The sequence below is a fragment of the Acanthochromis polyacanthus genome, chromosome 21 (assembly GCF_021347895.1).
Source record: "Acanthochromis polyacanthus isolate Apoly-LR-REF ecotype Palm Island chromosome 21, KAUST_Apoly_ChrSc, whole genome shotgun sequence".
Taxonomy (NCBI): domain Eukaryota; kingdom Metazoa; phylum Chordata; class Actinopteri; family Pomacentridae; genus Acanthochromis; species Acanthochromis polyacanthus.
Window position 1 is genome coordinate 23,279,417 of NC_067133.1, and position 22,362 is coordinate 23,301,778.

General features: G+C 43.6%; 2 protein-coding genes across 7 annotated transcripts in view; both read right to left on the reverse strand.

The window, feature by feature from the left end:
- The window catches only part of nbr1b (NBR1 autophagy cargo receptor b), a 609,335-nt gene that overhangs the window by 289,286 nt on the left and 297,687 nt on the right, over positions 1–22,362 (reverse strand). The window lies entirely within an intron of this gene.
- The window catches only part of LOC127531607 (general transcription factor II-I repeat domain-containing protein 2), a 308,653-nt gene that overhangs the window by 21,732 nt on the left and 264,559 nt on the right, over positions 1–22,362 (reverse strand). The gene's annotated exons all lie outside the window — the stretch shown is intronic.

Here is a 22,362-nt window from a genome sequence, read left to right on the forward strand (position 1 = left end):
GGGTGGGAGGAGACGGAGCCAGTACAAGTGCAAAAGAGGAGATGAGTGCCAAAAAGTCATGAGCCTGAGGTCTGTCAATGTGAATGTTCATGTCTCCCATGACAATCAGTGGTGTGCCATCATCAGGGATGTCAGAGAGTTACATGTCCATTTCAGAGACAAAGCCATCCAGATTACCCCCTGGTGGGCGGTACACAACCAGAATATATGCTTTGATGGGAGTAGTGACCTTCAAAGCATGATATTCAAATGTTGTGTTGTTGTTCGATGGGCGTAGTGCAGAGAAAGACCAGTTGTCTGGAATGAGCATGCCAGCACCGCCTCCTCGTCCAGTAGAGCGAGGGGTGTGGCTTAGCGTAGCGGACACAGACAGTGCAGCTGGTGTAGCTGAGTTTTCTGGGCAGATCCATGTCTCAGTCAGGGCTAGGACCTGGATATCTGAGAGTTTCATCAGTGAACTGAAGAATTCTGTCTTATTAACTGCGGACTGACAGTTCCAAAGACCAAAGGTAACCGAGTGTGGGCTGGGACCACTTTCAGAGAGAGCGGACAGGTTGTGTGGATTGCGTTTGCGGAGGACTACGCGTCTTTTCCGGTTGCCGACAATGACTGGGATGCGTGTGAGACACATTGTGCGTTAGACTGTGACAGACAGACCTTAGCGGTGGCCGGTGTTCGGTGGACTCGCGCAGGTAGACTCACAGGTCTTTACCCTATGTGGTCTTCGCGCACACACGCGCACACACACACACACACACACACACACACACATATATATATATATAACTCCAACCGTCTCCCTGGACATCACCTTCCAGCCCCCTCGGAGATACATCCACCAAGGATCCCACCAGACTTTCCATCATCAAAACAGCACAACAGCAATAAAGTCCATCTGCTCCAGCTCTTGATGCCCTCCACACTCCACCAGCCAACCACAGCAGGTCGAGGTTGTCGACCACAGTATGTTAGCCCGCCTAGCTCAATCGGCAAGCACCACCACCAGCTGTGACAACACCACACTCAACTTCGCTCTACTAAACATCTGCCTCCCTGGCAAGCAAGGGATATCTCATCCAGCACGTCCTCACTGATCGCAAGCTAAAATTTCTTTGCTTAACTGAGACAAGGCAACACCCCAACGACATCTCTCATTTGAATGAATCCACTCCTCCTGGGTTTGTTTACACCTGTCAATCAATGTTCCCTCTCATTTTTCATGAGTCTGAGCAAAACACACAAACTCCCTGAGCGGTTCCTTGGACCACTATGCACAACATCAGACGTGTGCACTGTGGTCACGCCAGCATTGCATCTATCCAAGTTACATGGTTTATTAAAAGAATCCAATTACAGCATTTACATTTCTGTTAAAACACTTTGTCAACAGGAGCCAGTTGAAGGCTGCAGAGAATACTCATGAGTTCCCTCAGCCAAGTTTCAAACTTGGGGGCAACATCAGATTTTAGGATTTTAGGATACATCTCTTAGCAATTTTCATACAAAGAGTCAGAGCAGTATGTACATTACAATCCAGGTTTTTCAACATGCTAGAGCATCCCAACAGAGCAGTTTTGGGGTCAGGTGTTAACATAATGTTAAAAACAGATGAAAACCATTGAAAGATGAGAGACCAAAAGTTGTGTATTTTCAGACAACACCAGAAGAGATGTATAAAAGTACCTTCTGCTGCCTTACATCTGTAACACAGTGGAGAAAGATTCGGAATTTTTTATTTTTTTTACCTAATCTAGTCTTAGAATAGCAGGCTGCACAGTGGTGCTGTGGTTAGCACTTTCGTCTTGCAGCAAGAAGATCCCTGGTTCCCGTCCCGGCTTTCCCGGGATCTTTCTGCATGGAGTTTGCATGTCCTCCCTGTGCATGCGTGGGTTTTCTCCGGGCACTCCGGCTTCCTCCCACAGTCCAAAAATATGCTGAGGTTAATTGATAACTCTAAATTGCCCATAGGTGTGAATGTGAGAGTGATTGTTTGTCTGTATATGTAGCCCTGTGACAGACTGGCGACCTGTCCAGGGTGTCCCCTGCCTTCGCCCGAGTCAGCTGGGATAGGCTCCAGCCCCACTGCAATCCTAGTGAGGATAAAGCGGTGTATAGAGAATGCATGGATGGATGGATAATCTTAGAATAATGTAGTCTATGAACTACCTTGTACTGGATGAGTTGGAGCCTAGCGTTTATCGAGCAAGATTTGATATTTGTTAGTACTTTGTCCCATATTTCATCCTCGATCTCAATATCCAGGTCACCTTCCCAGGCTTCTTTCATTTTAATAGTAGATGAATCTGGAGTGCTTGAGAAATAGGAGACCAGCTCTGAGATCAGGCGTTTTGCTTCAGGGGTCCTAGGAAGGATCTGAACAATGCATTATTTTCAGACGGTAATTTATATGATTTAGTAATCTGTCGGACATTATGTCTCAATTGTAAATATCTAAAAAAAACTGAGTCTTTGAAAGGGAAAATTTTGACTTTAATTGTTCAAAGGAGCCTAAGTGTCTATCAACATAAGCGTTTTTTAAACAAACAATATCCATACAACTCCACTCTCTAAAGGCAGTGTCCGTAAGAGATGGCAAAAAAGCATGGTTCTGCCAGATTGGAGCATGTACTGAGGTGTTTGGAAGCACAAAACACCTTCTAATTTGTTTTCAAATCCTCTGAGTATTCAACAGAACAAAATGATTCTTCCTGTAGACCATAGGGGGCCTTGGGGACGAGAAGAGGAGAGCAGGGAGAGAAGTCTTGTGGGTTAGGCTTTTTTCAATAGCAAGCCAAGGAGGCGGGATGAATCCATCCCCTTTCTCATAGCCGTATTGCCAGTGCACCATAACTCTGACACTGGCGGCCCAGTAGTAGTGCAGAAAACACGGAAGACCCAGGCCTCCAGTCTCTTGATTTCTGAAGATGGCTTTTAGCAATCCTATATGTTGTATATCCCCAAACAAAAGGCATGATAATGGAATCAAGAAGCTTAAAAAGGATTTGGGAAGGAAAACAGGAATGTCTGAAATATACCGGGCTTTGCAACAGTTCTGTTACACTCGGTTTCATGATCTTTAGAGACGTTTACATGTCGGAGTGAAAAATTCCATTAAATAAACTGAAAGTTCTACCTTATAGGCAGGTGTCCTTAACACACATTTTTTTCTCCGGTGAAGTTGTATCAAGATGGAAGTCAAAAGAGTTGAGATATCTGCTCTCCTTTGTGCTGAACATCAGCCAGATGACCGTCCACAGAGTTGCGGAGAGGCTAAAGAATGGTGAAGATCTTTCAGGTCTTCACCATTCTTGAAAGATCACTGAAAGATCTTCACCATTATTGAGCCTCTCCGCGACTCTATGGACGGTCATCTGGCTGATGTTCAGCTGCTTGGCTCTGTCAGACTTGTTGTGGCCAGCATGAAGGAGAACAGATATCTCAACTCTTTTGACTTCCATCTTGATACAACTTCACCGGAGAAAAAAAACTGTATTAAGGACACCTGCCTATAAGGTAGAACTTTCAGTTTATTTAATGGAATTTTTCACTCTGACATGTAAACGTCTCTAAAGATCATGAAACCGTGTAACAGAACTTTTGCAAAGCCCGGTATATAAAAATCTCGACAGCAAGACCATCTTGGCAGCATTTACACATCCAAACAAGGATAAAGGCAGTGTTCCCCATTTTTTCTGTGTTTTCCTTGAGTTTGTTGAATTTTTCTGTGAAATTCAGTTTCAAAGGGCCACTTGGGTTTTTTGAAAGTTTAATGCCCAGGTATTTCACATGAAATCGCTGGCAAAAATGATGGAATCACCCGTCTTGGAGGATGTTCCTTCAGTTGCTTAAAATTTTGTAGAAAAGAAGCAGATCACAAGGAAATCAAGAAAAAAAATGTGGTAGTCAGTAACAATTGCTTTTTGAGATCAACCAGAGGGAGAAAATTATGGAATCACTCAATTCTGAGGAAAAAGTTGATAAGCTGGAGTAAATGTGGCATTCATTGTTCAGGGTCGGATACAAAAAGGGCCACGTCATCTGCATATAGAGATTTTATGATCAACTCCACCTAATGTTACAGGTTTAATGAAGACATGCTCCGTAATGCTGATTGCCAGAGGTTCGATGGCTAATGCGAAGAGGAGTGGCGAGACGAGGCACCCCTGCCGCGTCCCCCTCTGCAAAGTAAAGGCAGGTGACCTATCTGAGTTAGTATCTGAGTTAGTAAGAACAGATGCCGTAGGTTGGGCACTTTCAGCAGAAAATGTTCATAAGGAGCAAAGGACGGGAGCTGAAAGGCATGTCACTCTGGAAGAACGACCAATTTCCCAGGGAAATCAATGAGAGGCACAAAGTATTATACCCCATCTCGAAAGAACACAGGCAGAAAGGTAAACGGACTGCACTGTACATAGACAAACTGTACATAGATGGGCAGCTATTTCAGGAACCCTCCATTACCCCCTGGCTCTTCTAAAAAAAAAAAAAAAGGCTTAAACACTTAAATCACTTAGTAATTTATGCTAGAAAATGTAATCTAAAATAAAAGACAAAAAAAATCCCACAGGTGTAAATGTCTCACTCTCCTAATGTACACTCCCCACTGGAGAACCCCCTCCTCCTTCAACTTTTCTCTCTCTCCCTCTCTATATGTCTCCCTTTACCCCCTCTCCCCCTCTCACACACTCACCCCCCACACTCTCACTCACACCCTCTGTACCCCCCCCCCCCATGTTTTTTCTGCTTGTACGTATGTTTTATAATGTTTTTGTTGATAGTTAGTTTTTCAGGCAATTATGTGCAATTATGTAATGTATATAGAGATCATGACTTGCTGTATACATCTCTCTCCAACACCCACAGCTCACAGACAGCAACAGACAGCTCACAAGGACACACACAAACGTTATATTATATTGCTACATACTCAGTGACAGAACACCTTCTCTCTCTATGTCCAAGTTAAATATCGTAGCATGGAATGTTCATAGCATACGTTCACAAACAAAAAGAGTTTAAGATAAGATCAGATAAGATAAGATAATCCTTTATTATTCCTCATGTCAGAGAAAATTTCCTGTTACAGCAGCAATATACAGTAAATATATGAATTATAATAACAGAATATATACAATATATAAACAAGCATGAAGGATGAAAATGAATAAATAGAGTATTATTACACTATAAATAAATGACATCAGCAAAAAGTGACTTGTAGAATAAAATGTAAAAGGGCAGAAAATTACAGCAGTGCAAGGAATTGTGCTTATGTGTTTATGTTAGCATCAGCCAGGGATGCTAATGTTGTACATTCTGACAGCAGATGGGATGAAGGACCTGCGATAGCGCTCCTTCTTGCAGGGTGGGTGTCTCAGTCTGCTGCTGAAGGAGCTGCTTAATGACCCCACAGTGTCATGCAGTGGGTGAGAGGGATTGTCCATGATGGATGCTTTGCCAACAACCTGTTCTCACCCACCTCCTCTATGGAGTTTAGGGAACAGTCCAGGACAGAACCGGCCCTCCTGACCAGTCTGTTCAGGCTCTTCCTGTCCCTTTCAGTGCTCCCCGCTCCCCAGCAGACCACTGCATAGAAAATAGCAGACCCTACCACAGAGTCATAGACTGTCCAGAGCAGAGTCCTGCACACTCCAAAGGACCTCAGTCTCCTCAGTAGGTGGAGATGACTTTGGCCCTTCTTGTACAGGACATCTGTATTGTGTGTCCAGTCCAGTTTATTGTTGAGGTGAACACCCAGGTATTTGTAAGAGCCCACCATCTCAATGTCCAAACCCTGGATGTTCACCGGTGCAGTCTGAGGTGTCCTCCTCCTGCGGAAGTCGATGATCATCTCCTTCGTCTTACTGGCGTTGAGCTGTAGATGGTTTCGCTCACACCAGTCAACAAAGTCAGAGATTACTGTCCTGTACTCCTGCTTGTCCCCCTCAGATACACACCCGACAATGGCTGTATCATCAGAGAACTTCTAGAGGTGACAGCTCCCAGAATTATAATGGAAGTCCGATGTGTACACAGTGAAGAGAAAGGGGGAGAGGACTGTCCCCTGTGGGGCCCCCATGCTGCTGACTCCCACATCAGACACACAGTCCTGAAGCCTCACGTGCTGTGGTCTGTTGGTGAGGTAGTCGATGGTCCAAGCAGCCAGGTGACAGTCTACTCCCGCTCCTTCGAGCTCCACCCTGAGCAGAGAAGGCTGGATTGTGTTGAAAGCACTGGAGAAGTCAAAGAACATAACCCTCACAGTGCTGCCGGTGTTCTCCAGGTGTGTCAGTGATCTGTGCAGCAGGTAGATGACTGCATCATCCACTCCAATGTTCAGTTGGTAGGCAAACTGCAGTGGATGCAGATGTGGGCTCACCTGGGGACGGAGGTTCCTGAGGATGATCCTCTCCATAGTCTTCATCAGATGAGAAGTGAGGGCCACAGGTCTGAAGTGGTTAGGGCTCCCTGAGGTTCCTGGTCTGGTCTGGAGACAGGAACCAGGCAGGAAGTCTTCTATAACACAGGAACCCTCTCCAGACTCAGGCTCAGGTTAAAGATGTGCAGCAACACCTGACAGAGCTGGTCTGCACAGTCTCTAAGGAGTCTGGAGCTGATTCCATCAGGACCTGCGGCTTTCCTGGTCTTGATCTTTTAAGTTCACTTCTCACCTGATCAGCTGTTATGGAGAGGCTGGGAGTGGTGTAGGAGGGCATAGATATGTATAGGAGAGTAGATACGACACGCCCCTCTGAGCGTGTGCCTACAGGGACACTAAGCTAGTGGGGAAAAAGTTTCAGTGTTTTCCATTGATGTCAATGGCACGAAAACTAAAACAAGAAGAATGCTGGCTCATTGTGCTGCATACAGTTGCACACTACATCGGACGATCAAGACAAAGAAACTTGGAATAACTTTCCACAGGTTAGAATAGTTTTTGGCTCTTTTTTCATTATTAAATCTTGTTGAGAGCTTACAGTCTATGAGAGCTAGCTAGTTAGCCACTAACAAAACACTAACACGAGCTAGAAGCTTTACAACCAAATGCCAGACAATTAATAGTAGCTGTAGTATAGTTGTACAAGCAGTAGCAGTAGTAGTATAAATAGCTGTTAGAGTTGCAGAAGTAGTATTTTATACTACTACTTTCTATACTTGTAATAGTACCGTATTTTCCGCACTATAAGGCGCACATAAAAGCCTTTAATTTTCTCAAAAATCGATGGTGCGCCTTTTAACCCGGTGCATCTTATGTGTGCACTGAGTTCCAAAATCTGACTGTCGAACCAATTCCCACCGACATAGGGACGTCATACGTACACTACACACACTGGCAGCGATAAACCTATTAGAGAACATTACATAAAGCTACGTACAGTACTGACTGTTGTCCGAGCTTTCGTGGAAGCCGGCATCATTGCTGGCATCGTCCCGCTCAGGTGGCGGTCGACTCTCTGGACGACACGGTTGTAGTGATAGGTCCCTATGTGCCATAGGAACAATCGGACTGTAAGGTTTAAGGGGGAACATAATAAAGGACGGACGAGTGACACACAATGTGTGTATGAGTGTTTGTCCCGGTGGCTATCCTGCGGGGTTAATATTGTACCCGAAAACAATAGAACAACGGTCATTTCTCCAAGCCACACCGTCTGTCCGTTCACCCCAGCACAGCCACGCTTCGCGGCCCCGGTCCCAACCAGGCGCCGCCACGCAGCTCTACGCTCAGGCGTGCGCCGCACGCTCATCCCATCTGGGCTACCTGGTTGATCCTGCCAGTAGCATATGCTTGTCTCAAAGATTAAGCCATGCAAGTCTAAGTACAGTGAAACTGCGAATGGCTCATTCAATCAGTTATGGTTCCTTCGGCATCATTGTCGGCATCGTTGCCGAACACCACCCTGCAACGAGACTGACTCCGACAATGACGAGAGTGAACCTGGCATGTTTGATGTCGAAATTACCCAGCTGTTCAATTCAGATACAGAAGATGAAGACTTTTATTGATGTGTGACAAAAGATTGGTCAAAAAATGATGTGTATTTTTAAATACGTAGTAGAATAAAGTTCAACCAAACTCACTCTTTTTCTTCCGTTTCCTTGTTTTAGCATGTGCCCAATAATACGGAGCGCCTTATGTATGGCTTAAGTATAGAAATCAACCCCGTAATTGAGACTGCGCCTTACAATCGGACATGCCTCATGGTGCGGAAAATACGGTACTACAATTTGTAGTACCAGTGACAGTATCAGCAGCAGTAGTTAGTGTACTACTATTACTACTACCAATAGTGCTAATAAAGCCTCACTCATATATATCCAGATTAGCATCTACACACGTGGACAAAATTGTTGGTACCCCTCAGTTAAAGAAGGAAAAACCCACAATTCTCACTGAAATCACTTGAAACTCACAAATGTAACAATAAATAAAAATTTATTGAAAATTAAATAATCAAAAACAGCCATTACTTTTGAATTGTTGATTAACATAATTATTTAAAAAAAACAAACTAATGAAAGAGGCCTGGACAAAAATGATGGTACCTCTATAAAAGATTGAAAACTATTTGACCAGAGTGACATGATTAACTCAGGTGTGTCATTTAACCCGTTTAATCCCACTGGCAACAATTGTTGCCGCTCTTTTTTCTTTTTTTTATTCTCTAAAAGTGTTGTTTTGGCTTTGGACAGCTAATGCAAGTTTTAAAATCAAAGAAAAGGTTGTCTCCTATAAATTGCATCAATGTCATGTAACTAGTGTGAATGGTTACATGACTAGGCCTCTTTACTTCCTGCCTGCACCCATTTTTCAGGGAAAATTTGGAATTAAACGGGTTAATTGACATCACAGGTGTTTCCAAACTCATAATCAGTCAGTCTGCCTATTTCAAGGGAGACAAGTAGTCACCCTGCTGTTTGGTGAAAAGGTGTGTACCACACTGAACATGGACAACAGAAAGCGAAGGAGAGAATTGTCCCAGGACATCCGAAAAAAAATTATAGACAAACATCTTAAAGGTAAAGGCTATAAGACCATCTCTAAACAGCTTGAAGTTCCTGTGACAACAGTGGCTCATATTATTCAGAAGTTCAAGACCCACGGGACAGTAGCCAACCTCCCTGGACGTGGCTGCAAGAGGAAAATTGATGACAAATTGAAGAGACGGATCGTTCGAATTGTATCCAAAGAGCCCAGAGCAACCTCCAAAGAAATTAAAGGTGAACTCCAAGGCCAAGGTACATCAGTGTCAGATCGCACCATTCGTCGTTGTTTGAGCCAAAATGGACTTCATGGGAGACGACCAAGGAGGACACCACTGCTGAAAAAAACTCATAAAAAAGCCAGACTGGAATTTGCAAAAATGCATGTTGACAAGCCACAAAGCTTCTGGGAGAATGTCCTTTGGACAGATGAGACCAAACTGGAGCTTTTTGGTAAGGCACATCAACTCTATGTTCATAGACTCAAAAACCAAGCATACGAAGAAAAGAACACTGTCCCTACGGTGAAACATGGAGGAGGCTCAGTAATGTTTTGGGGCTGCTTTGCTGCATCTGGCACAGGGTGTCTTGAAAGTGTGCAAGGTACGATGAAATCTGAAGACTATCAAGGCATTCTGGAGAGAAATGTGCTGCCTAGTGTCAGAAAGCTTGGTCTCAGTCGCAAGTCATGGGTCTTCCAACAGGACAACGATCCAAAACACACAGCCAAAAACACCCAAGAATGGCTGAGAGAAAAGCGTTGGACTATTCTAAAGTGGCCTTCTATGAGCCCAGATCTGAATCCCATTGAACATATGTGGAAGGAGCTGAAACATGCCATTTGGAGAAGAAACCCATCAAACCTGAGACAACTGGAGCTGTTTGCTCATGAGGAGTGGGCCAAAATACCTGTTGACAGCTGCAGAACGCTCATTGACAAATACAGAAATCGTTTAATTGCAGTGATTGCCTCAAAAGGTTGTGCAACAAAATATTAAGTTATGGGTACCGTCATTTTTGTCCAGCCCTATTTCATTAGTTTGTTTTTTAAAATAATTATGTTAATCAACAATTCAAAAGTGATGGCTGATTTTGATTATTTAATTTTCAATAAGTTTTTATTTATTGTTACTTTTGTGAGTTTCAAGTGATTTCAGTGAGAATTGTGGGTTTTTCCTTCTTTAACTGAGGGGTACCAACAATTTTGTCCACGTGTGTATGTTCTTCCTCCAAACCCATTTTATGACTGGGATTACAGGCAATTTTTTGGGACTGCTCTCAAATAATCGAAATGTTACTAAACAAGGTTATACTTATCAAATTAAGTAGCTTTGGTCTCTAGTATATTGGCTAATTCAGTTCTTTGTACTTAATTTATTAGCATGATTTCTCTTTAAATGTTGTTGTGTACATATTTATTTCTCTGTCTACCTTTTTTTTACTCCACATAGGTTTCCCAAAGACTGTGGATTGCGGAAGAAGTGAGAAGCAGTTCTGAGGAGAGAGGGGTTTGCTGCAAGTATAGAACAGTCTAGAGAGACAGATAAATAAATAATCATTAATATTAATAAGAATTCTGTTGTTTATTGTAAATGTAAATAAACTCTATCATGTTCTCGTCTATCTCCTTGTTATATGTACATAACAGCCTAAAGAGAGAAATATTAAAAAATAAATATTAATAATTGTGTTGTTTATTGTAAATGTGAATAAACTCTATCCTGTTCTAGTCTAGCTCCTTGCTATATTTATACAATATATATATATATATATATATATATACATATATATATATATAAAATAAATTAGTATTAAGAATTAATAAATAAATTACATTTTCAATTAAATCTTTTGATCTCAAAACATTTTCTATGTATCTAAGTATTTACATTTATATATGTAATGGCTGAACTGAAAAGATTCTCTGGCCTTTGGACCAAAAGAATAAGAATTAAAACTGCAGGCTGCATTGGTAGGAAGTCTTTTTTCGTTTTTTTTTTGATCAAATATTCTCGATCAATAGCACATGTTTTGACGTTGACAATAAAGTAAACCACACAAAAATTGGTTGAGAAATGAGCAAATTATGATTTTTTTTTCAATGTACATGCATTGCTTTGAATGGGAAGGTTGCCCCCTCCAAGATGGCCACCACGTAGGCACGTCACTGAGCTGACTGCTACAGCGCACTGGCGTATCTACTCTTCTCTCCATATCTATGGAGGAGGGTGTCAGAAGGAGGGATGATGGAGGTGGGGGGTGAGACGAGGAAGGGTGATAGGGCAGTTTGTGGAGTCCGGAGATGATGGAGGATGGGGAGGAGGGGAGAGGTGGTGATGGTGGTGTTGGTGGTAGAGAGCTGAGGTGTGAAGAAGGAGCTGGCTGGTTGGTGCTTTGATGAGAGGAGGGGAGGAGTGGGAGCAGAGTCAAACCTGTTAAAGAACAGATTCAGCTCATTGGCCCACTCCCGGTCTCCTGCTGCAGCTCCCCTCTCATGGCCTCTGTTATAACCAGAGATGGATCTCAGGTCACTCCAGACTTCCCTTGTGTTATTTTCCTGCAGGTGAGATTCCACCTTGGTCCTGTAGCTGGCCTTGTCCGCCTTGATCTTCTTTATTTCCTTCTGCACCCTCCTCAGCTCCTCTTTGTCCCCAGATCCAAAAACTCTCCTCTTCTCCTTCACCAGGGCCTTCAGTTCCAGGGTCACCCAGGGTTTGTTGTTAGAGAAACACCGTACTTTCCTGGTCAGTACGATGTTCTCTGCACAGAAGTTGATGTAATCCGTGATAGTGTCTGTCACTGAGTCGATGTCTTCCCCGTGTGGACCACAAAGTACATCCAGTCTGTGGTCTCAAAGCAGTCCTGCAGCGCCCCAGTGGCCTCATCAGACCACTTCTTTACACACCTTATGGTGAGGGGTTGTTTCTTCACCATAAGTATGTAAATGGCATGCAGTCTCACTAGGTTGTGATCTGAGTGGCCCAGCGGGGAGAGGGTGGAGGAGCTGTATGCATCTTTGATGTTTGCATACAGTAGGCCCAAGGTTTTACTGTCTCTGATATGGCAGGTCACGTACTGGGTAAACATGGGGAGAGTGGCAGTAAGCGATGTATGATTACAGTTTCCTGAGATGATAATAAGAGACTGAGGGTGTGATGTTTGCAGCTGGGACACTTCACTGTGGATGAGTTCACAGACTGCAGCCGCATCAGCTGAGGGAGGGATGTACACAGTAATAGCTATTACATGTGAAAACTCCCGGGGCAGATAGAACAGAAGCAGACTGACCGCCAGTAATTCTACATCCTCAGTGCAGAGCCACTGTTTAACGCTAATGTGCCCAGCATTACACCATCAGTCACTGACATACATTGCGAGGCCCCCACCCTTTCTCTCACCACTCTCCCTCGCGTTCCAGTCCGCTCTGACGAGATGGAATCCATCCAGAGTAAAAAGTGAGTTCGGAGTGAGTTCGTTCAGCCCTGACTCTGTGAACATCATGAGGCTGCACTCCCTATATTCCCACTGCAGCCTGGTCAGCGCCAACTCTTCCATTTTGTTCAGGAGAGACCTCACATTTCCCATTATAACAGATGGAACGGACGGCTTGTAGCGTCTCCTCTCTTCCCGACGCTTCACTCCTGCCCGGCATCCTCTCCTCCTCCTGCGGAGCTCCGCTGTGATGTCCGGTGTCTTCCACAACGGTGGCCTGGCCTTGCTCAGTGCCAACAGCTGTTCCCGACTGTAGACAGTGGAGCTGTGGCTGAACGGGCCACCAGATGTAAACTTAAGTTCCACAATAAGAAGGAAAAAAGTAGTAAAAATGCAATTTGTACATCCATGGTTGCACTCTACAAATGCAGTGCACTTACTTGAAAAAGAGACGAGAAAAGGAAAGGAAAACAACAAGAAACATGTAAAAATACCTAAACTTATCAGGAGCTGCTGTAAATAGCTGCCGCTCTCACGGCGCCATCTTAATAAAAAAAATCATGGATTATGTCTCTAAATTAAAAGCAGATATTTTGCTCCTCCAAGAAATGCATTTACCACAATTGGAAGAAAAATCTCCATCAGATTTGAATTATAGTGTCATCTTTTCATCTTGTTTTAACAACAGACAACGAGGGATCTCCATTTTAGTCCAGAAGAGAGTACACTTTAAATAGTACAGTGACGGACTCAGAGGGCAGATATATTATTATCCAGGCAACAATCTTTAATAAATTATATTCAATTGCAAATGTGTATGCTCCGAATAATGATCCAGCCTTCTTTCACACTGTTTTCTCTCACTGAGCAGACTTATCTGTTAACTCAACAACTATTATTGACGGTGACTTCAACATAGTTTTAAACCCTTCAGTAGATCGATCTAATAGTCCAATAGATGCAAAACAATCAGAATCAGTTAAAGTCATACATAATTATATGAAAGATTTTGGACGAGATGACATCTGGAGACTCAAAAACCCAACAAAGAGGGACTATAATTTTTTCTCTCCGGTGCACCAAACATTTTCAAGAATTGACTTTTTCCTCTCAAATAACTCTATCACACATAAAGTTACCACTAAAATTCACAGAATCATCAGCAACCACGCATCATCAATATCTCTCAGCCTGCAAACAGATTCCATCCCTAAATTTCCTCAGACTTGGCGCCTCAGCATTTCTCTACTCGAAGACCCAGAATTTGATCGGATAATAAAGAGGGAGTGGGCAGACTTTCTAAAAAACAATGAATTTAATGACTTATCACCATCTTTACTTTGGGAAACTGGAAAGGCCGTAATCAGAGGTAAAATAATATTGTACTCCTCGTACAGAAAAAAAGGATCAATAAACAGAGGAAGAAATTGAAGAAACAATTAAACAACTTACAGAGAATTATGCAATAAATCCAAATGATCAATTATGGTCCGAACTACAAAATGTAAAACTACACCTCGATAATATCCTATCCAAGAAAACAGAGTTTTTATTACAACAACTAGGATATAATGATTTTGAACACAACAATAAATCAGGAAAATTTCTTGCAAACCAGCTCCAGCGCAATACAGAAAAATCCTTCATAACAGCAATTCAGGATCCCTCAGGAAAATATACTCAGTCACCTCAGGAAATTAATCAGACTTTCTCTAATTATTACCGGAGTTTATACTCAGTAACAGTTAACTCAAACAAAGAAGATATTCATAATTTTCTCGACAATCTAAACTTGCCTGAACTAATGTCAGATTACAGAGACATACTAGATGCTCCATTGACTATCAAAGAATTACAATGTGCATTAGACAGCATGCCAGCAGGCAAGGCACCTGGTCCTGATGGTTTCCCTGCTGAATTTCTTAAACATTTCTGTTCAACGTTAGCATCCCTTTTCTTCAGGACAGTGACAGAGATTAAAAATAATGGTTATGTAAGTTCACACATGAATACAGCTGCAATTAAATTATTACTGAAACCAGACAAAGATCCTACGCTTCCCTCTAGCTATCAACCTGTCACTAATCAACACCTACATCAAAATTATCTCAAAAGCACTCGCCTCCAGGCTGAAGAAAATTATCCCGTCAATAATTCACTATAATCCAACAGGGTTCATAAATGGCTGACACTCCACCCACAATATAAGAAGACTTTTAAATCTAATCTGTTTGACGCAGCGTCACAGCAAAGAAGCTGTGTTTATGTCACTGGATGCAGAAGAAGCCTTTGACAAAGTTAATTGGTCCTTTCTCTTCACTGTGCTCCACAAATTTGGCTTCATAGAATTGTTTATCCAGTGGGTATCAGCTCCGTACAACTCACCCAAGGCTACAGTCACCACTAATGGGATCACTTCACAAAGTTTCAGTCTGCAAAGGGGAACAAGATAGGGTTGCCCACTCTCTCCCTTATTGTTTGCTTTCTCGAACCATTAGCAACAGCTGTATGTCAGAACACCGATATCAAAGGTATCTGCACTCTGGAGTCTGAACAAAAAATTAAGCTATACGCAGATGACATTTTACTTTATCTACAAGAACCGAAACATTTATTTATTATTTAACCTCATCACAAAATTTTCGCGTATTTCAGACTACTCCATCAACTGGTCGAAATCAATTATATTACCTTTAACATAAAACTTGTGGAATCGCACAGTCCAAAACTCTTATTATTCTTTATCTACTAGCAACATCAAATATCTGGGCATTAATATTTTCTCCAAACTCTCAGAACTAGTTCACCTGAGCTTCACCCCACTTTTGGGGATGATCTGAGGCGTTAGAACAACCTCCTAATCTCCCTTTTGGGTGGCTACGGTCAAAATGAAAATATTTCCTAAAATCAATTATCTCTTTCCATGATTCCATTTAAACCCACATCAAAGTGGTTCCAATCGTTAGACTCTGCCATTGGTAAATTATACTCAAAGAACAAAAAGGCTAAAATCACTTTGACTACCCTCCAGAAGAATAAACCTGAAGGGGGACTGGAGGCTCCCAACTTCATGTATTATTATTTAGCCAACCAATTAAAATATCTCACCACATTGATACATCCACATGAAGAATATAACTTCTGGCTTGAACTAGAACAGTTAGATTATAACCAGATCAAAATCTCTGACCTTCCCTTTGTCACTTCTGCCCCACTCCTGCTTCAAGAACCCTATGATTGTTTCCACCTTGTCTGCTTGGTGGAAAACGCTGGAAGGCTCCCAATTAAAACCCAGGATACTCTCCCCAGTCTGGCACAACCCTGATTTTGAAAACAACAAAATAGCTCTTTATTTCAGCACATGGGCAGAGAGAGAAGTCACCTACCTCCATCACCTTTTTGATGATAACATATTTAGGACATATATAAACTTATTCCAAACACTGGAAATAAGAAATGGAAATTTCCTTCAGTAAGTGCGGGTAAAGAAGACGATTAAGAAGTAGGATTCCATCGCTTCAGACTACTTTACAGCCAACTGATTTAACGTCACCTGAATTTGTCAAATACATTGCAAAACTATCTCCAAGAAATAAGAATCTCTCAAAAAACGTATAGTTTACTTTCAAAGACAGACTCTATACATCTGCCAACTCAAAAATGGGAAAAAGACTTATCCAAATCTTTTGACTCTGATTTTTGGACCCAGATCTGTGAAAACACATTTAAAATGACAAAAACACCACCTTACAACTGATCCAATTTAAGGTTCTTCACACAATGCATATGATGCAATATAAATTGTATAAAATGGACTTCTCAGACACATGTACTCAATGCTCCCAAAAAATGGCACGCTCTATGGCTATGTACGCCCGTCTATCAGTTCTGGGAAACAATCACATAGAAACTCTCCAGTAGTTTGGACTGCGGGATTCCGCATTCCCCGAACGTTTGTCTAATTGGCAATCTAACGCTAACAGTCTTACCAGACATTCATATCCAACCCACACTTGCAGCTATTGCCATTGCCGAAAAAATATTTTGGTTAACTGGAAAGATAACAAAGCCCTCAATATCATCCATTGGCTGAACCTCCTCACAGAACACATTTCACTTGAGAGAATACACACGTGGACAAAATTGTTGGTACCCCTCAGTTAAAGAAGGAAAAACCCACAATTCTCACTGAAATCACTTGAAACTCACAAAAGTAACAATAAATAAAAATTTATTGAAAATTAAATAATCAAAATCAGCCATCACTTTTGAATTGTTGATTAACATAATTATTTAAAAAAACAAACTAATGAAATAGGGCTGGACAAAAATGATGGTACCCATAACTTAATATTTTGTTGCACAACCTTTTGAGGCAATCACTGCAATTAAACGATTTCTGTATTTGTCAATGAGCGTTCTGCAGCTGTCAACAGGTATTTTGGCCCACTCCTCATGAGCAAACAGCTCCAGTTGTCTCAGGTTTGATGGGTGTCTTCTCCAAATGGCATGTTTCAGCTCCTTCCACATATGTTCAATGGGATTCAGATCTGGGCTCATGGAAGGCCACTTTAGAATAGTCCAACGCTTTTCTCTCAGCCATTCTTGGGTGTTTTTGGCTGTGTGTTTTGGATCGTTGTCCTGTTGGAAAACCCATGACCTGCGACTGAGACCAAGCTTTCTGACACTAGGCAGCACATTTCTCTCCAGAATGCCTTGATAGTCTTCAGATTTCATCGTACCTTGCACACTTTCAAGACACCCTGTGCCAGATGCAGCAAAGCAGCCCCAAAACATTACTGAGCCTCCTCCATGTTTCACCGTAGGGACAGTGTTCTTTTCTTCGTATGCTTGGTTTTTGAGTCTATGAACATAGAGTTGATGTGCCTTACCAAAAAGCTCCAGTTTGGTCTCATCTGTCCAAAGGACATTCTCCCAGAAGCTTTGTGGCTTGTCAACATGCATTTTTGCAAATTCCAGTCTCGCTTTTTTATGAGTTTTTTTCAGCAGTGGTGTCCTCCTTGGTCGTCTCCCATGAAGTCCACTTTGGCTCAAACAACGACGAATGGTGCGATCTGACACTGATGTACCTTGGCCTTGGAGTTCACCTTTAATTTCTTTGGAGGTTGCTCTGGGCTCTTTGGATACAATTCGAACGATCCGTCTCTTCAATTTGTCATCAATTTTCCTCTTGCGGCCACGTCCAGGGAGGTTGGCTACTGTCCCGTGGGTCTTGAACTTCTGAATAATATGAGCCACTGTTGTCACAGGAACTTCAAGCTGTTTAGAGATGGTCTTATAGCCTTTACCTTTAAGATGTTTGTCTATAATTTTTTTTCGGATGTCCTGGGACAATTCTCTCCTTCGCTTTCTGTTGTCCATGTTCAGTGTGGTACACACCTTTTCACCAAACAGCAGGGTGACTACTTGTTTCCCTTTAAATAGGCAGACTGACTGATTATGAGTTTGGAAACACATGTGATGTCAATGGAACGACCATTAACTCATCCTGAGTTAATCATGTCACTCTGGTCAAATAGTTTTCAATCTTTTATAGAGGTACCATCATTTTTGTCCAGGCCTGTTTCATTAGTTTGTTTTTTTAAATAATTATGTTAATCAACAATTCAAAAGTAATGGCTGTTTTTGATTATTTAATTTTCAATAAATTTTTATTTATTGTTACTTTTGTGAGTTTCAAGTGATTTCAGTGAGAATTGTGGGTTTTTCCTTCTTTAACTTCTTCCACGTGTGTATCTGCTATCCAGAAAAAACAATTGGACTCCTTCAAAGAAAAATGGTCTCCATTTATTACATCAATGAATGTTAATTTATAGCTTCTGCTTGTGTGTGGGCATATGCCACTCCCGTCATAAAATTGTGATATTCTGTCTGGGCGTATGGTCTGACTTTCCTCTGCTTTATTTATTAACCCTCGACCTTTCAAAGAATGATGCCACCATGGACTTCAAGGCCGTGTGTATGCACTGGTGGTGTCCTTTCGCTATGGTTCCTGGGGTTGCTCCCTGGCTCTGCGGGGCCTGCGTGGCTCGGGCCCCTCTCCCTGGAGGTGGGTGTCTCCGGTGTCTCCCCCTTTGAGCCCTGGATCTGCTGGGTCTGCACGCTTTCCTGGGACCTTGGGGGTGGTGGTGGCTGGTCTCTTCTGGGGCGTCCTGGTTGGCCTTGTGGTTTGGGGTGGGTCAGCCCTTCCGTCGCTCCCCTGTCCCTTCCCGCTCCGCTTCCCTCCTCCTCCCTTCTCTCCTGCCTGCCCGCTCCTCCTCACCCCTCTCCCTCCTCACCACCCCTGCCCGGGGCCCTCCGCTGCCTGGGGCCCTCCGCTGCCTGGGGGTCTGGCGTGGGGTCCGGGTGGTCTGTCTGTGGGAGTGGCTCTGGCTCATCCGGGCACAGTCCTTGGTCCTTGCCTGTGTGCCGCCACTGGAGTTCAGTTTCTGCTGATTGGGGGCTTCCGTCCGGACTTGGTGCTGTCCTGGGGTGTGGTGGGGTGGGGTCTCGGTGATGCTGCGGGGTGGGCATCTTGCATCCCGGACATGCTGGCTCCGGGGTGGGCGTGGGGGCTCGTGACCCTTGCTTCCTTGCGGTGTGGCCTGGTACCCCCTCCGGGGCAGGGTGCTGAGTGTGGCTGGCCCGTGGTGGGGCTATGGCGTCTGCCGGGGCGCTGCTCTGGCGCTGCAGCTCCCGGGTGTTGTGGTGCTGGCTGGGCCAGTTGGTTCATGTGGGCCCTCCGTGGTCCCTTGCCTCTTGGCTCTGGGGGCCCTCTGATTCAGTACCAGTGGTCTTACTACCTGTCTCCCCCGCTGCTCTGTTCTCATGGGCCGGATCCACACCAGACTTCCTCTTATTTTGCCCTTCACATATTTCACACCTCACTGTATATAGCAACTCTTAGGCACATATAGGGACACAACAGTTAGGGTCCTGAGGGCAGGTGGGGGCGGGAATGATGGGCTCTGTGATGGGGCAGACGGCAGGGCTCTACGGCCCTGTATCTTTCCCATCATCCTCTTGCTTGTCTCCCCTGCTCTCCAATTTTTTTTAATGCACCACACACGTTCACCTTGGGGGTAGGTCTGGGATGGCTGACGCCTCACCCAGCCTCCCTACTTTTAATGCACATGACACTAAGGGTTACACTTATCACGGTGCAGAGATAATGTTTCCCATCAGGGATCAGGAAACATATTAATAGGGGGGTAATGGGGGGGTTACACTGGTATGGCCTCGCTGGTCGTACCCGGTCCCCTTATGGCTGTGGGGTGGCGGGGGTGGACCATCATCCGTGTTGCTGTGGCTGGGGGGTCCCCTATCGGTGGTGCCGGGCCCCACCACACTGTCCATTTTTGCCTTCTGGACTCGCATCGCGGCCGGGCTCCAATTTCCTCTGACTGGCTCCTGGTCGCGGCCTGCTTAGTGCTAGGCTGGTTGCCATGCCTTCGGTGGGGCGCTCGGCCCCTGTGTCTGGCTTCCTGGCTGCACAGGGCCATCGGCCCCCTTGTGGGTGAAGGCACGTGTGGGGGGTTGGCGGGTAGGGTGGGAGGTTCTGGTGGGGGCTGGGGCGGGGTTGGGGCTTGGGTGGTGGGTGGGCCTCGTGCCCTGGGCTGCCCTGGTCGGTCGTGGCATGCTGGGGGTGTCAGTAGCTGCTCCCTCTTGTTCTCGGGGTCCGTGTGGTACATGGTGGGCCCGGTGACTCTCTGGTGGTGCTGCCCTGTGGCTCCTGCGGCCGTGGGGGAGGGGCACCCTTTTGGCTTTGCTCTGCCTTGCCATGATAGCTGTTCTGGCCTTTGGGGTTCTTCACACTTGCATGTTTGATCAGCTTTTTTTGTTTTATTGATGGGCAATTGGTAGTTGGGAATAACACAGCACCTGACACTCTTCAATTGTTATACCACCGCTTGTTAATTCCTATCCCTGTTCGTCCTGTTTCATCCTGTCCACCCTTTGTTTCCTCTGCACATCACTGAAGTGTAGCACTGCCCTCCCTGGCTCATAATCAGGAATTCTCATAAAGAATATCAGCTTAGCTTTCAGTGAGGGCTGGTGATGGTCACACACATGCACTAAATATTAAAATATTTGGCTGCAAGACTAAAATATGCATCAATCTCAGAAAATATTGACACCCATTTTGTGGAGTTAAACAATAAGAATAAATGCAGACAAATAAAAAAAAGAAGACATGCTCCCTAACGCTGATTGCCAGAGGTTCAATGGCTAATGGGAAGAGGAGTGGCGAGAGGGGGTACCCCTGCCGCATCCCCCTCTGCTAAGTAAAGGCAGGTGACCTATCTGAGTTAGTAAGTACAGATGCTGTAGGTTGGGCATACAGCATGCGCACACAGGAAATGAAAGATGGACCCAGACCGAATTTCTCCAGAACCCTCAAAAGATACCACCATTCCACCTGGTCGAAAACCTTCTCCGTGTCCAGACACAGGATGGCTTGCTTAGACCTTTTGTCAAAAGAATATTACATAATGCCCATTACATGTCTAACATTAAAGAAAGAGAATTGATTAGGGATGAAACCTGTCTGATCCGTGTGAATAATGGTTTCTGTACACTCATTTAGCCTTTTTGCAAGTATTTTAGTAAATATCTTAAAATCTAAGTTGAGCATGGAGATTGGACGATATGATGAAGGCTCAGTTTCATCCCTGTCCTGCTTCAACAAGAGTGAAATATTCACATCATACAAGGTTGGAGGAAGTCTTTCAGATTCCACTGAGTGGGAAAACATCCTGTGTAGAATTGGAGTTATCTGATTTGCAAATTTCGTATAAAATTCTATGCCAAAACCGTCCGGTCCCGGGTTTTTCCCATTTTGCACTGATCTGATGGAGTTCAGTATTTCTGCTGGGGATATTTCCGCATTAAGGGCATTAAGGTGTCATCTAGTCTTGGTATGTTTAGATGTTTTAACCAATTATCCACATCACCAGTGGCTTTGGATCTGTAAAGCTCTTCATAATATTCTTTGAAGCGAGAATTTATCAGTTTAGGGTCTGTTAAGATTACTCCAATGCGAAATTTTATTTTGTGGATTGCTCTGCTGGCCTGTTGACCCCTAAGCTGGCAAGCTAAAAGTGTATGGGGTTTGTCACCAAGTTTGAAATATTACCTCCTAAGTCGCAGGAGCTGGTCGCAAACCTGCACAATAAGATTGTATTTTATTCATATTTAAAATTAAGAATATTTTGCAACCGAATCTTATTTGACTTTTTCAAAGCTGCCTCGTATGCAATAATATGGCCTCTCATAACAGCTTTGAACGTTTCCCACAAGGTTGAATCTGAGACATCTGAGGTGTCATTATTCTCAAGACATTGTGTAATTTTTACAGACATACTATGTTTACAAAAGTTTTCATCTGCTAACAGAGATGGGCGGAAATACCACGAGGAGCCTGGTCTGGGTTTATTGAAATTGAGGGTCATTGGAGTTTGGGATGTGGTCCGAGATCAAGACGTTATAGTATTTGGTGTTTGTAAAGTGTGATGTAAGTTTAGCATCCAATAAAAAAAAAAATCAATGCGGGAATATGATTTGTGTTTATTCGAAAAGAAAGAATATTCTCTGTCTGTCGGATGATGGAGCCACCATATGTCAACTAAATTAGTGGAAGCAACAGATTATTCAAGACTGTGGAGGTGTTAGAAGGGTTACATATTTTGCTAGCTGACCTGTCCAGATGGGAGTCGAGTATTATGTTGTGGTCCCCAGCCACTATTAAATTTGTATTTGAAAGGTTAGGTAACTTCTTAAATGTTTTTCTGAAAAATGCTGGGCTATCAATATATTTAGCAGCTGAGAGAGAACAGTGTTGTTGTAGTATCTGATTTGAGACATGTCATTTAATAAGTTAGTAGAATGGAATGTGTTTTGCCTGTTGCAGTATTTGACCAGCGATTTGTGGGAAAACATACGTTT